This window comes from Zingiber officinale, chromosome 2B (assembly GCF_018446385.1).
Source record: "Zingiber officinale cultivar Zhangliang chromosome 2B, Zo_v1.1, whole genome shotgun sequence".
Classification (NCBI taxonomy): Eukaryota; Viridiplantae; Streptophyta; class Magnoliopsida; order Zingiberales; family Zingiberaceae; genus Zingiber; species Zingiber officinale.
In genome coordinates, this window is record NC_055989.1 from 34,954,818 (window position 1) to 34,967,882 (window position 13,065).

Below are 13,065 nucleotides of genomic sequence, written 5' to 3' on the forward strand. Positions count from 1 at the left end.
AGAATCAAAACCAAATAGGACATAACTGTTGGTTGCTACTCAGAATATAGTACCGGTTCCCCTGTATAAAAATTTAATACAAGTCCTGAACCTTTCCTAACAACCTATTGTGTTCTTTATAAATTAAATATGGAATCGCAAACAGAACTTAACATTATTGATTCCAAATTTAACTTATCTGTTCTTAGAGGTTTAGACTTGGATCGCAAATGATACTTAACATTATTGATCCAAATCCACCCATGTTACAAATTCGATTAAATATTTATTTCAAAGATCGGCTCCCAGGTCAAACATGGCGAGGTACTTGGCCTTCTTGGGTTTGGGAGCATCCACCACTACCTCAACAAAGCCTTTCAAAGAAATTCAATATTTAATCTCCTTATAGTAACCCTAAGTTTAACCAAAAAGAACAATTGAATCACAAGATCGAAAAACAAAGAAACACAAATTCGAATCACAAATTCGAAACCTAGAATCACTAGCCTCTTGTATTTGGTATTTCAAGATCTAAACAAAAAAGGATGAACTAATTATGATGCGGAAACTAATAACTAGTTATACCGTTTGTAGCTTATAGACCTCACGATCTTTTATCGTATTCCTCTTCTTATCTTGGACGTCGTGTGGGCGACGATTTACTGAGACGAGAATCCACCCAAGCTTCCTTCTTCTCCAAGCAAGTTTCGGCCATAATCAATCAACTCCTTGAGATGAAGAACTTTGGCCACCAACCAAGCTCCAAGGGATGTAAGAAACAAAGCCTCCTATCTCTTCTTCTTCCTCTAGCAAAATCCGGCCACCACCAAGATCCTTGAGATGAAGATGCCGTTGGCCACATAAGGAAGAAGAATAGGAGAAGAGAAGGGAGAGAGGGACGGCCACCAACCAGGGAATAGAAGAGATATTGTTGTGTAAGGTGAGGCACCTCTACCCTCTCTTTTATATTCCTTTGTCTTGGCAAATAAGGAATGTTTTATAATTAAAACTTCCTTATATTCCTTGCCAATGTTTAAGAAGGAAAATTTAATTAAAAATTCCTTTTAAACCTCTAATGTGTCGGCCACCTTATTCCCTCCAAACAAGGAAAGTTTTAAACACAAAATTAAAACTTCCTAATTTATTTCTAGAAATTTTTAAAATAAAAATTTCTCTTTAAAAATTCCCTTCATGGTTGGTTATAAAAGGAAACTTTTATATAATTAAAATCTCTCTATTAAAATATGTGGATGATTACAATAAGGAAAGTTTTCTCAAAATTAAAATCTTCCTTTCAATCTACAAATAAGGAAAAATATCAAATCTTTCTCTTAATCTTTTGTAGAAAACTATAAAAGGAAAAAATTTATAATTTTAAAACTCTCTTTTAAAATCATGAGGATGGTTATAAAAAATGAAAGTTTTATCAAAAATTAAAATCTTCCTTTTAACTACAAATAAGGAAAAATATTAAACTTTTCTCTTAATATTTTGTAGAAAGCTATAAAATGAAAGATTTAAATTTTAAACTCTCTTTTAAAACCATGAGGATGGTTACGAAAAGGAAAGTTTTATAAAAAATTAAAATCTTTCTTTTAACTACAAATAAGGAAAGATATCAAACCTTTCTCTTAATCCTTTATAGAAAGCTATAAAAGAAAAGATTTAAATTTTAAACTCTCTTTTAAAACCATGACTTCCACATAAGAAAAGATTTTAAAAATTAAAATCCTTTTATTTATTGTGGTCGGCCACACCAAGCTTGGGTTCAAGCTAGGGCCAACCACCTAAGCAAACCAACTCACCTTGGTTTGGCCGACCCTAGCTTGGGCTCCAAGCTAGGCTTAGCCGACCACCTTAAGGTGGGTAAGAAGGTGGGTATAGGTGGTATAATACTTTATAAATAAGAGACTACGATAGGGACCGAGAGGAGAAATTGGTTTTGGTCTCCCGATGAACTTGAGCTTCCCGTGTTCGCCCCGAACACCCAACTCGAGTTCATCAATAATAACGCATACCATTAAAAAGTCATTATTGAACTACTGCACAAATCCCATATTACTATAAGGGTTCGTTCTTATCATGAGTGTGTTAATCTCCCTGTGTTTAAGATGTCAAATGTCCACTAATTAAATGAGTTACTGACAACTCACTTTAATTAATATCTTAGTCCAAGAGTAGTACCACTCAACCTTATTGTCATGTCGGACTAAGTCCACCTGCAGGGTTTAACATGACAATCCTTATGAGCTCCTCTTGGGGACATTATTAACCTAGATTACTAGGACACAGTTTCATTCTATGATCAACAACACATCATATAAATAATATCATTTCCCAACTTATCGAGCCTATTGATTTATCGAACTAAATCGCACCCTTTGATAAATTAAAGAAATGAATATTAAGTATATGTGCTTGTTATTATATCATGATTAAGAGCACACACTTCCATAATAACAAAGATCTTGTTCTTTTATTCAGTCAGTATAAAAAGAACTTACCTTAAATGATCCTGCTCAATACACTCATAGTGTACTAGTGTAATTTCATAGTCAAGATAAACTAATACCAAATTACACTATGACTATTCAATGGTTTATTCCTATCCATCTTAGTCGTGAGCAACTGTTTATAATTTATAAAGAATTGATAACATGATCTTCTGTGTGTGACACCACACACCATGCTATCTACAATATAAATTAATTGAACAACTACATTTAGCTTATAAATGTAGATATTTGACCAATATGATTCTTATTCCTAAGTAAATGTTTATACAAAAAGCTAGACTTTTAGTATACATTCCAACACTAACCTAACTTGGTTGATCACATCAAAATAACCACGAGGACCAACAACTTGTACTCGTGCTACAATAAGAATTACACAGACATATCTATATATATGTAGAGAACCATATGAAGTTTTATAGTGAGTCACTCCAATGAACTAGTTACCATAACTAGCATCCATGTTTAACTCTCGACATCCCAATGCCTCCAGCCAGTGAGAAAATAGCTGCTTGGCTAAACCAAGGAGTATAACCCGTGCTAATCTTACAGAATTGATGATGTCTGAATGAATCAATTCGACAACTAGGGAAATTTCAATATATTCATAATTGCACATGTAGAGATAATCACTAGTTGTGATTCAATCATAAATTCTCTCATGCTATGAATTATATTATGGACATTCAGTAAATGAGTTTAAGATAATTAAACATAAAATATACACTCAAATAGTGAATCTATACTTGTAAAATAAATAGAAAAAATCGTAAGGTGATTGTCTTAGAACATCCCTCAAATTCTAACAGTTTTCTTCTCTCATGCAAAGGCAACCCTCTTTTTATTTTCTGAGCTCTTTCGCTTCCTCGCAAATGTTTGTGAGACCCTTGCTTCAAACTTGATAGTCGGAGGGGTCACACGCGACAACACTAGCTCCCGATTGACATTCTTTGATTCACAAGACTCCAGTAGCGTATACACCAGAGAGTCCACAACACCGCAACTCAAGAGGAAAAGGGAGAGGAGACACTCGAGCAGGTGAAAAATACACTATCAAATTGTTGTCTGTGGGAAGATATAAGAAAAACTATGATGTTGAATACTAGGAGAACCATGGGGGAGCCCCAACTAGAAAAATCAGTTGAGCAGTGTAGGTCCCCTGCACCTGTTGGTTAGTCCTAGGAAGATCGTACCAGTTCCACTGTACAAAAATTTTGTACAAGTTCTGAACCTTTCCTAACAACCTATTGTGTTCTTTAGAAATTAAATTCAAAATCGCAAACGGAACCTAATATTATTGATTCCAAATTTAACTTATCTGTTCTTAGAGGTTTAGACTTGAATCGCAAATGATACTTAACATTATAGATTCAAATCCACCTAGGTTACAAATTTAATTAAATATTTATTTCGGAAATTGGCTCCCAGGTCAAACATAGCGAGGCACTTGGCCTTCTTGGGTATGGGAACATCCACCACTGCATCGACAAAGCCTTTTAACGAAATTCAATATTTAATTTCCTTATATAACCTTAGGTTTAACCAAAAGGAACAATCAAATCACAAGATCGAAAAATAAAATAAAAGAAACACAACTTCAAATTACAAATCCGAAAATCTAGAATCACTAGCCTCTTGTGTTTGATATTTCAAAATCCATACAAAGAAAAACTAGTATGATGCAGAAAAGAATTACTAGTTATACCTTTCTTTGTCAGAAACAACCTCTTGATCTTCTATCGTATTCCGCTTCTTATCTCGGACGTTGTGTGGGCAACGATCTACCGAGACGAGAACCACCCAACCACTTCTTCTTCCTTCTTCCAAGTTTCGGCCAAACAACTTTCTCCAAGAAAAACAAGTCTCGGCCACCAACCATGCTCCAAGGAAAACTAGGAAACAAAATCCTCCTTTCTCTTCTTCTTCTCCAAGCTAAATCCGGCCACCAAAAGAAGCTCCTTGAGATTGATGAGGTTCGGCCACAAAGGAGGAAGAAAAGGAGGAGAAGATGCTAAGGCCGACCACCACCAAGGAGGAAAAGAGAGAGGAAAAATAGAAGAGAGTTATCTTTGTGAAGGCACCCCCTTCCTCTCTTTTATAATCCTTGTTCTTGGCAAATAAGGAAAGTTTTAATAAAAAATTCCTTATTTTCTTTGCCATGAAAAGGAAAATTTAATTGATAAAAACCAATTTCCTTTTCTTTTATTAAAGTGGTCGGCCACCTCTACTTCTCCAAGCAAGGAAAGTTTTAATCACAAGAATTAAAACTTCCTAATTTGTTTCCGAAAATTTTTAAAATAAACATTTCTCTATTAATTTTTCCCTTCATGGTTGGTTATAAAAGGAAATTTTATAAATTAAAATCTCTCTATTAAAACATGTGGATGATTTCCAAGAAGGAAAGTTATCTTTAAAATTAAAATCTTCCTCTCAATCTACAAATAAGGAAAGATAACAAATCTTTTCTTAATATTTTGTAGAAACTATAATAGGAAAAATTTAATTTTAAAACTCTCTTTTAAAATCATGAACATGGTTTCATAAAAGGAAAGTTTTATCAAAAATTAAAAACTTCCTTTCAATCTACAAATAAGGAAAGATATCAAATCTTTTCTTAATCTTTTATAGAAACTATAAAAGGAAAGATTTAATTTTAAAACTCTCTTTTAAAATCATGAGGATGGTTTCATAAAAGGAAAGTTTTATCAAAAATTAAAATCTTCCATTTAACTACAAATAAGGAAAGATATCAAACCTTTCACTTAATCTTTTGTAGAAATCTATAAAAGGAAAGATTTAAATTTTAAACTCTCTTTTAAAACCATGGTATCCACATAAGAAAGATTTAAAAAATAAAATCCTTTTTAATTTAATGTGGCCAGCCACACCAAGCTTGGATTCAAGCTAGGGTCGGCCACACAACTTGGCTCATCCTATTTGCTAGGCCGACCCAAGCTTGGGTTCCAAGCTTGCTTGGCCGGCCACCTTAGGATGGGTATAAAGGTGGGTATAGGTGGGTATAATACTTTATTAATAAGAGGCTACGATAGGGACTGAGAGGAGGAATTGGTTTTGGTCTCCCGATGAAATTAAGCTTCCCATGTTCGCCCCGAACACCCAACTTAATTTCATCAATAATAATTCATTCTACTAAAGAATTATTATTGAACTACCGCACCAATCCCAAATTATATTTTGGGCTCCTTCTTATCATGAGTGTGTTAATCTCCCTGTGTTTAAGATGTCAGATGCCCACTAATTAATTGAGTTACCGACAACAAACTTTAATTAATATCTTAGTCCAAGAGTAGTACCACTCAACCTTATTGTCGCGTCGGACTAAGTCTACCTGCAGGGTTTAATATGACAATCCTTATGAGCTCCTCTTGGGGACATTATCAACCTAGATTACTAGGACACAATTTCCTTCTATAATCAACAACACACACTATAAGTAATATCATTTCCCAACTTATCGGGCCTATTGATTTATCGAGCTAAATCTCACCCTTTGATAAGTCAAAGAAATAAATACTAAATATATGTGCTTGTTATTATATTAGGATTTAAGAGCACACACTTTCATAATAACTAAGTTCTTGTTCTTTTATTAAGTCAGTATAAAAAGAACTTACCTTAAATGGTCCTGCTCAATACACTCAGAGTGTACTAGTGTAATTTATCAGTCAAGATAAACTAATACCTAATTACACTACGACTATTCCAATGGTTTGTTCCTTTCTATCTCAGTTATGAGATACTGTTTATAATTTATAAGGAATTGATAACATGATCTACTGTGTGTGACACCATACACCATGTTATCTACAATATAAATTAATCGAACAACTACACTTAACTTATAAATGTAGATATTTGACTAATATGATTCTTATTTTTAAGTAAATATTTATACAAAAAACTAGGCTTTTAGTATACATTCCAACAATCTTTCACTTATACTAAAAGACTATGCTGTCATATATCCTGCCATACATCTGATTCTCATCCCTTCAACATGTCTATCAAAAGTTCTTGCCTTAAGGGCCTTAGTGAAAGGATCTCCCAGGTTATCACCTGATGCAATCTAGGTGGCAACAACTTCTCCTCATTATACGATGTCTCGTATTGGGTGGTACTTGTGCTCTATTATGTTTACTTGCCTTAAGGACTTATGGTTTCTTCAAGTTTGCTACTGCACCACTATTATTACAATAAATTGCAATAATTTTTGGGAAACCAGAAATCATGTCTAAGTCCATCATGAAGTTTCTGAGCCATTCAGCTTCTATGGTGGAATCCGAAAAGCACCTATGCTTAACACTCTTCCATTGTGATGGCTTCACTTCCTAAAGTAAACACAAAACCCCGAGGTCGACTTACTATTGTCCCTCTCTAATTGGAAGTCAAAATCCATGTAACCTTCAGGGAGCAAATTATCTGCTTAATAAACCAGCATATAATCTCTAGTCCTTCTCAGGTACTTTAATATATGCTTAACAGCAGTCTAATGTCTCTGTCTAGGGTTACTTTTGATATCTGCTAATCATGCCCACGACAAAGCAGATATCCGGTCTCGTGCATAGCATACATTAGGCTTCCGATTGCCAAAGCATAAGGAACTACCTTCATGTCCTTGGATGTCTTTGGAGACATCTTTTTAGATAAAGTTACTCCATGTCTAAAAGGTAGAAAACCTTTCTTGAAGTATTGCATGCTAAAACGAGCTAGGATCGTATCGAAATATGAAGCTTGGGATAATCATAATATTCTTTTCTTGCGATCCCTTATTACTTTGATCCTAAGAATATGTGCATTCTCCCAAGTCCTTTATATCGAATTATTTGGACAACCATACCCTTACTTCCGACAACACTCTGATATTGTTTCCAACTACCAAATATGTCATCTATGTATAGTACAAGAAATACCACCACGTTTCCATCACACTTCTTGTATACATAAGACTCATCCGGACACTGAATAAATCCATAGGTCTGGATTACTTCATTAAATCGGATGTTCCAAGACCTTGAAGCTTTGCTTCAGTCCATAAATAGACCAATTAAGCTTACTTACTAGATGCTCTTTGCCCTTCGCAATGAATCCTTCTGGTTGCTCTATATGGATGCTTTCTTCAAGACTTCCATTAAGGAAAGCTGTCTTTTGTTGGTTTCTACTCGGAAAACCTAATGGTTCCACTGTACAAAAATTTTGTACAAAGGTCTGAACCTTTTCCTAGCTACCATGTGTTCTTTTAAATTAAACTTGGATCGCCTGCGGAACTTAACACGTTTGATCCTAAGTTTAATTTATTTGTTCTTTTAGGTTTAGACTTGGATCTCCTGCGGAACTTAACACTTTCGATCCAAATCACCTAGGTTATTAATTCTATTAAATATTAATTTCTAAAATTGGCTTCCAGTACTGACGTGGCGAGGCACATGACCTTCTTAGATATGGGAGCAACCACCACCGACTAGACAAAGCCTTTTAAGGAAAGCTAATATTTAATTTCCTTAAATAACTTTAGGTTAATCGAAAAGAACAATCAAATCACAAGGAAAAGAAAAAAAATAAAAGAACACAACATCGAAAACAAATTCGAAATACTAGAATCGCATGCCTCTTGTATTTGGTATTTTTACAAAGAAATAAAACTAGCATGATGCGGAAAAACATTACTAGTTATACCTTTCTTTTGAAGACAAAGACCTCTTGATCTTCTACCGTATTCCTCTTCTAACCTCGAGCGTTGTGTCGGCAACGATCTTCCGAGATGAGAACCATCTTTCCACCTTCCTTCTTTCTTCTAGATTTCGGACACAATAAATTTCTTCAAGGATGAAGAATTTCGGCCACCACCAATGCTCCAAGGGATGCTAGAGACGAGGCTTGCTTTCTCTTCTTCTTCTCCTTCCTTGATCCGGCCATAAACAAGAGCTCCACCAAGAAGATAGGTTTCGGCCAACAAGAGGAAAGGAGAGAAATAGGGCCGGCCACCAAAACCAAGGAAGAGAGGGAGGAAAAGAATAGAGGTTGTTCACCCATGAAGGCTCCTCCACCTCCTCTTTTATAATCCTTGGTCTTAGCAAATAAAGAAATTTTAATAAAACCTTCCTTAATTCTTTTTCCATGAAAAGGAAAAATTTATTTAATTAAAAATAATTTTTCTTCTCATTATTATAATGGCCGGCCACACCAAACCTCCAAGCAAATAAAAATTTTAAACACAAATTAAAACTTCCTTATTTGCTTCCGGAAATTTTATAAAAAAAAAAAATCTCCAATAATTTTATCCCTTCATGATTGGTTAATAAAAAGGAAATTTTATAAATTAAATCTTTCTTTAAACATGTGGATAATTTTCGGAAAGTTATCTCTAAACATTAAAATCTCCTTTCAATCTACAAATAAGGAAAGATATCAAATATTTTCTTAATCTTTTGTAGACACTAATAAAAGAGAATTATTAATTTTAAACTTTCTTTTAAATCATGAACATGGTTAAAAGGAAAGCTTTTACCAAAATTAAAATCAACCTTTTAATCTACAAATAAGGAAAGAGATTTAGTTCTTCTCTTAATCTTTTGTAGAATCTTATAAAAGGAAAGATTTAAATTTTTAAACTCTCTTTTAAATCATGTTATCCACATAAGAAAAATTTTAAAAAACATAAAAAATCTTTTTATTTTAATTTGGGCCGGCCACACTAAGCTTGAACCCAAGCTAGGGCCGACCACCTTGAAGCACCCATGAACCAAACTTTGGCCGGCCCCTATGGGATGGGTAAGAAGGTGGGTATAGGTGGGTATAGTACTCTATAATTAAGAGGCTACGATAGGGACCGAGAGGAGGAATTGGTTTTGGTCTCCCGATAAAATTAAGCATCCCATGTTCGCCCCGAACACACAACTTAATTTTATCAATAATAATTCATTCCACTAGAGAACTATTATTGAACTACCGCACCAATCCCAAATTATATTTTGGGCTCCTTCTTATTATGAGTGTGTTAGTCTCCCTGTGTTTAAGATGTCGAATGCCCACTAATTAAGTGAGTTACTGACAACTCATTTAATTAATATCTTAGTCCAAAAGTAGTACCACTCAACCTTATCATCATGTCGGGCTAAGTCCACCTGCAGGGTTTAACATGACAATCCTTATGAGCTCCTCTTGGGGACATTCTCAACCTAGAATACTAGGACACATTTTCCTTCTATAATCAACAACACACACTATAAGTGATATCATTTCCCAACTTATCGGGCTTATTGATTTATCGAACTAAATCTCACCCATTGATAAATTAAAGAAATAAATATCAAATATATGTGCTTGTTATTATATTAGGATTAAGAGCACACACTTCCATAATAACTGAGGTCTTTTCTCCTTTATAAAGTCAATATAAAAAGAAATGACCTCTAATGGTCCTACTCAATATACTCTAAGTGTACTAGTGTAATTATATAGTTAAGATAAACTAATACCTAATTACACTACGACCTTCCAATGGTTTGTTCCTTTCCATCTTGGTCGTGAGCTACTGTTTATAATTTATAAGATACTGATAACATGATCATCTGTGTGTGACATCACACACCATGTTATCTACAATATAAATTAATTGAACAACTACATTGATCATAAATGTAGACATTTGACCAATGTGATTCTTATTTCTAGATAAATGTTTATACCAAAAGCTAGGCTTTTAGTATACATCCTAACAATCTCCCACTTATACTAAAAGACTAAGCTGCCATACATCTGATTCCCAACCCTTCAACATGCCCATCAAAAGCTCTTGCCTTAAGGGCCTTAGTGAAAAGATCTATAGGTCATCATCTGATGCAATCTAGGCAGCAACAACTTCTCCTCGTTTATACGATTTCTCGTATTGGGTGGTACTTGCGCTCTATTGTGTTTACTTGCCTTATAGACTCATGGTTTCTTCGAGTTTGCTACTGCACCACTATTATTACAATAAATTGTAATAATCTTTGGACAAACCAGAAATCATATCTAAGTCTATCTTGAGGTTATTGAGTCATTCAGCTTTTATGACTACCTAAGAGGTTTGCCATATACTCAGCTTCTATGGTGGAGTCCAGAAAAACACCTATGCTTATCACTCTTCTATAGTTATGACTTTACCTCCTAAAGTAAACACAAAATCCCGAGGTTGACTTACTATTGTTCCTATCCGACTGGAAGTCAAAATTCGTGCAACCCACAGGGACAAAATTAACTGCCTTGTAAGCTAGCATATAATCTCTAGTGCCTCTAAGGTACTTCAATATATGCTTTACTGCAGTCCAATGTCCTTGTCCAGGATTACTTTGATATCTGCTAACTATGCCCTTGGCAAAACAGATTTCTGATCTCGTGCATAGCATACATTAGGCTTCCGATAGCCAAAGCATAAAGAATTGCCTTCATTTCCTCTATCTCCTTTGATGTCTACGGAGACATTTCTTTAGATAAAGTTACTCCATGCTAAAAATGTAAGGAACCTTTCTTGGAGTTTTGCATGCTTAAAACGAGCAAGGATTTTTTCCATATATGAAGCTTGGGATAAGTAAAATATTCTTTTCTTGCGATCCCTTATTACTTAGATCCCAAGAATATATACATTCTCCCAAGTCCTTCATATCGAATTGTTTGGACAACCATACCCTTACTTCTGACAACATTTTGATATTGTTTCCAACTACCAAAAATGTTATCTACGTATAGTACAAGAAATACCACCACGTTTCCATCACACTTTTTGTAGACACAAGACTTATCCGGTTACTAAATAAATCCACAGGTCTGGATTACTTTGATAAACCGGATGTTCCAAGACCTTAAAGCTTTGCCTCAGTCCATAGACTGATTGAGCTTGCACACAAGATGCTCTTTGTCCTTTGTAATGAACCCTTCTGGTTGCTTTATATGGATGCTTTCTTCAAGACTTCCATTAAGGAAAGCTGTCTTGACATCCACTTACTAAAAAGAAACTGGATAGACTTTAGCATGACTATTGATAAAAGGTTTCCCTTTTTTTAACAAGCCTTGCTTTGAAAGTATACACTTTCCCGTCTGTCCTTCCTTTTCTATTGTAGACCTATTTAACACCCAATGGCTTTTACACCATCTGGTGGTTCTACAAGCTTCCAGATTTTATTAGAATACATATATTCTAATTCTGTTATTCATTACTCTTTGCCAGGATGCTGCATCTTTATCTTGGAGTTCTTCATCATATGTCCGGGATCAGGCTCATGTTCATTTGGGATCAAGTTCAAAGACTCTCCCAAAACATGAATCTCTTAGGTTGCTTGACAACCCTCCCACTACGATGAGGCACTATCTGTAATTGTGTATCATTTATGATACGTGTTGCAGTTTCTTGTGATATTTCATCTTGTACAGTTGGTACTAGATTAGACATGTCCTTTATTATTTCCTTAAGAACAAATTTACTTATGGGCACGTGGTTTATTACATAGTCCTTTTCTAAAAATCGGTCATTGATGCTAATAATGACCTTCTGATTTTTAAGACTATAAACCTACTTTCGTTTCTCTAGGATAACTCACAAACAAGTGAACTCCTGCCCAACTTATCAGTGTCTCTCATGTGCTAGACCACCCAAATCCGAATATACTTCAAACTAGGTTTACGCCCATTCTGCAATTCTATGGGAGTAGAGAATTCTGACTTTAGAAGGTATTATGTTCACTTCTGTTTCTAGTGTATATCCTTAAAATGAATTTGGTAATTAATTCATCATCAATCTACTTATTTCCATAAGAGTCCTATACCTTCTTTCTACTACACCATTCTGTTGGGGTGTACTAGGTGCAGTTAGTTAGGATTGAGTCCCGACTTCTGATAAGTGACTCCTAAATTGTCCAAGAGATACTTGCCACTACGATCTTACCATAGTGACTTGATACTTTTACTTTAACATTTCTCCGCATCAGCCTTGTACTCTTTAACATTTCTTGCGATCCCTTATTACTTTGATCCTAAGAATATGTGCATTCTCCCAAGTCTTTTATATCGAATTATTTGGACAATCATACCCTTACTTCCGACAACACTCTGATATTGTTTCCAACTACCAAATATGTCATCTATGTATAGTACAAGAAATACCACCACGTTTTCATCACACTTCTTGTATACACAAGACTCATCCGGACACTGAATAAATCCATAGGTCTAGATTACTTCATTAAATCGGATGTTCCAAGACCTTGAAGCTTTGCTTCAGTCCATAAATAGACCAATTAAGCTTACTTACTAGATGCTCTTTGCCCTTCGCAATGAATCCTTCTGGTTGCTCTATATGGATGCTTTCTTCAAGACTTCCATTAAGGAAAGCTGTCTTTGACATCCATTTGTCAAATCTCATAATCCATATGAGCAGCAATAGATAAAAGAATCCGGATAGACTTAAGCACGACTACCGGTGAAAAAGTTTCCTTTTTCAACAAGCCTTGCTTTGAAAGTTTCCACCTTTCCATCTATCCCTCTTTTCCTATTATAGACCTATTTACACCCAATGGCT